Source organism: Cnephaeus nilssonii (assembly GCF_951640355.1).
Source record: "Cnephaeus nilssonii genome assembly, chromosome: 13".
Taxonomy (NCBI): domain Eukaryota; kingdom Metazoa; phylum Chordata; class Mammalia; order Chiroptera; family Vespertilionidae; genus Cnephaeus; species Cnephaeus nilssonii.
The window spans coordinates 19,528,984-19,532,643 of record NC_137084.1 but is presented as its reverse complement, the minus strand read 5'-3'; positions in this window follow the sequence as shown (position 1 = coordinate 19,532,643).

Genomic DNA, 3,660 nt, shown 5'->3' with positions numbered 1-3,660 from the left:
ATCTTTCTCTGCCTCAATCTCTCTCTTGCTTTCTCTGAGTCTTTCTCTGTCACTCTTTCTATCCCCATTTCTGTCCTCTCTTAGTCTCTGTACCTCTAAGTCTCTGTTAGAGGAGCATACCTCCTCCACCCCATGCCCTCTTTCCCCATGGGCACTGCCCTCCCCTGGCTCTGGCACCAGTTCCTACAGTTCCCCCAAGCTCGCCCTGCCTGTACCTGCCATGTTTACAAAGGCCTCTGGGGTGCTCAGCCCCAGCCTGGTGCCCTGATTTTTAAGCCATAGACCTGGGGTCAGGGCAGGAAGAAGGCAGGAAGGAACTTTGCTGAGCCACTTCCCAAGAACCTCAGCTGTGACATTTGGGGCCGGGCGGGTCCCGCCCCCACAGACCCAACTTCCTGTCCAAACCCTGAAGTGAAACCCGCACCAGTTACCCCCACATGGAGCCGCTGCCCAGAAGCCCTTCTCCCCACAAAGAAAAATTATTGAAAATAAGCTCAAGAGCTGGGCCCTATCTGACCCCGGGCTTCCCAGGAACCCAGGCTGCTGCAGGTCCTGCTGGGCCAGCCAAGATGCACCGCTGCCCACAGCACCTCCGCTCGATGTAGTTTCAAGGCTTCTCCTTGTTCATGTTGAGTTCTGATTTTGTTTCCTTGACTGTAAACCCATTTTCTCCTCTTTTGAGACAAGAACCCCAGTTTTTTATGCTGCCATGGACCCCCCCTCCTGCCTGCCCAGCTAGGCTGGCAGGTGGATTTTGCATGGTACGTTGATACTGATGTGGATATAAAACATTGAACTAAAAAAAAAGAAAATGGGATAGTGACAAATAAGAAACTTTGGAGACAGTGAAGGGCAGTTTGTCCAGACTGTTGAGAGCTAAGAATTAGAGTTTAATTGGGATAGAAATCCTGCTAATAGCACCTGATGCCTGAAATCTGAGCACTCTACTCTTAGGGTTTCCAGTTCAAGTTTTTAGAGACTGCCTATTAAACATTCCTGGTTGGAAAGTGTTGTATAGAAGCCCCTAAGTATTAAGTATTTGCTGTGTTTATCATGCTTAGCTCTCTGTAAGGAATATGGAATAATGTTAAACGCCTCATTTTCTCAAGAAGCCTGACTTTTAACATAAAAAATAAAGAAGAAATATAAATATTAAAAATAAAAAAAAGAAGAAGCTTGAGTTTTAGGGGCGAAATCAGGCAGCCAGGCAGAGCGGTTAGGGGCAATCAGGCAGGCAGGCAGAGCGGTTAGGGGCAATCAGGCAGGCAGGCAAGCAGTTAGGAGCCAGCAGTCCCAGATTGTGAGAGGGATGTCCAACTGCCAATTTAGGCCCAATCTGCGGGGTCGGGCCTAAACCAGAAGTTGGACATCCTCCGGAAGGTCCTAGATTGCTAGAGGGTGCAGGATGAGCTGAGGGACCCCACCCCCCATGCATGAATTTCATGCACCGGACCTCTAGTCATAATAAAGAGCCATGAGCACAAGAATCTTCTCATTCTTGTTTGTCCCTCTATCCCCAGTCCCTAGAACACTGTCTGACCCATAATGAATGCTCAAGAAACACTGAATACTTAAATGAATGAATGAATGAATGAATCAAAATTCAGTTGTAAAATTTTTATATCACAGTGAAGAGGCAACAAGAACCAGTCCCACAGTAAAGAAAAAGAGCAGTCAATCAATGAACAGCCCATGGAGATATTATAAAGATGTGAACTACAATGATTGGTAACTGTGGATGTGTAATTCCTCTATTTTCAGCTGAATTCAAAACTAATATGGACAAGAGAGTCTGCCTGGGTCAGGGGAGAGGGTAAGGCTGCAATGAAATGCAAAACCAGTGTCAGGGGTTGGGTGGGGATGCTTTATTATGGTGTACTAGTAGCCCTGCACACGAATCTGTGCACCAGTAGCTCTCTGCTGCCCTCCTGTAGCTCTCTGCCCACTGCCCCGCCCTCCTTAGCTACCCCTGCCCCCCTCATAGCTTGCTGTCCTGCCCCCTCCTGTAGCTCTCCACCTCCTGCTTGCTTGCTGCCCTGCCACTCTCCTGTAGCTCCCCCCACTCCCCTCCTCCCTCCCCCTCCTCATAGCTTGCTGCCCTGCCCCCTCCTGTAGCTCTCCGCTGCCTGCTTGTAGCTCACTGCCCCACCCTCCTGCAGATCATTGATCCGGTCTTTACACGGTCGTTAAGCCTCACAGCATAACGGATAATTAGCATATTCCTCTCTTATTATATAGGATATGTCTAAGGCACAGCCCAGGGGTCTTCACCGGAAAAGCAAGGTGAGAGGAAATGGGAAATTCACCCAAGGATGCCCCTTTGGGGAGTTTGGAAGCCAACAGTGATTCAGAGGAAGAAGGAAGCATCAGAGGGTCCCAACTGGAAATTTCAGCCCTTTTCTTACTCCTTTTAAACCATAAATCTATCAAGTGAGACCCAACAAATCCCCAAGCACAGCTCCCACCTTTAAACACATACAGTGCATAGAAGGGGTGAGCTAGAACACAGTGTCCAAGAGGGGCTGAGCCCATGGGACCCACGTCCTGGAGAGGTAGAGGGTGCCACAAGGGGCTCTCTTTTCCTTCATTCCATGCATCCTGCTGAGAGTGAATTAGATAGTCAGATGCATGGTGTGGATTACCAGTTACAGCCAGTCCCCACACCTCATCTCCTTTCTAAGGCCAGTGAATCCTACCAAGGGTCCTTTTTTTGGTCAGGTAGAGGAGTAGATGGGAGGATGAGAGACTAGAGACTTTGAAAGGGATTCTATCCTTTCGCTTAAAAACACAGAGAAAAGAAATGAAGGGAATGTAAAACCCCCTCCTTTGGAAGGAAAACATATGTGACTAATGGGAATTTGTATTAGGTTTTGTCACAGATCAAAACTATTTCCCCAGGACTCACAGAGCCTTTCGGTCTCCCCAAGATATTTTCAGTAAAAAGTATCCTTATTCATTAATCCTTTGTTGTGTTGGAAAATGATAACAAAGTTCCCACTTCAAGGTGGGTGTAGGGTCAAGAACAGAGGCTACTCCTGGTGCCCAGTCACATCTGAAATACAAGAATAGAGTATTGTATTCTGCGGCCCTGGAGGTCTTATCTCTGCCTAGACCAGATGCAGAAAAATGTGCAACCTTGAAAGACAGAGAGCCATTCACTCTCCTAGGTGAAACCAAAAAAAGCTTGTACTGTTTTAGAAACAAATTAACTCCCAGTTGGCTAGCAGATACCAAAAGAAGACAACAATTCATTCAAAGGTAAATTAATCCTTTGTACAAATAACCAAACTTGAATACTAGAACGGTGTGGACCCACATACTCATTTAAAATTTCTCCAAACTTTGTACAATATGCCCCATTCTCCCAGTTGAACAATCTAATTATTTGCCTAAAACAAATTGTGTCTGTAATCCCTGGATCTTGTATTTTTCATTAACCCTTTCACCACAGCATCTTCCCCAGGTAAATAACCCATTACCTGATTAATTTCACCTTCAATTAGAAAATGGAAAAGTTACTCACTCAAATTCACAGTTTACAATCTTAAAGGCATCCAATTCAGAAACTCCTATTTATATTACCTCTAGGTCTTTGCTTTTTCTTGCAGAATTGACTCGCTCATCTATATTTTTTTCTCGTGGATAATCCGATATTTTATA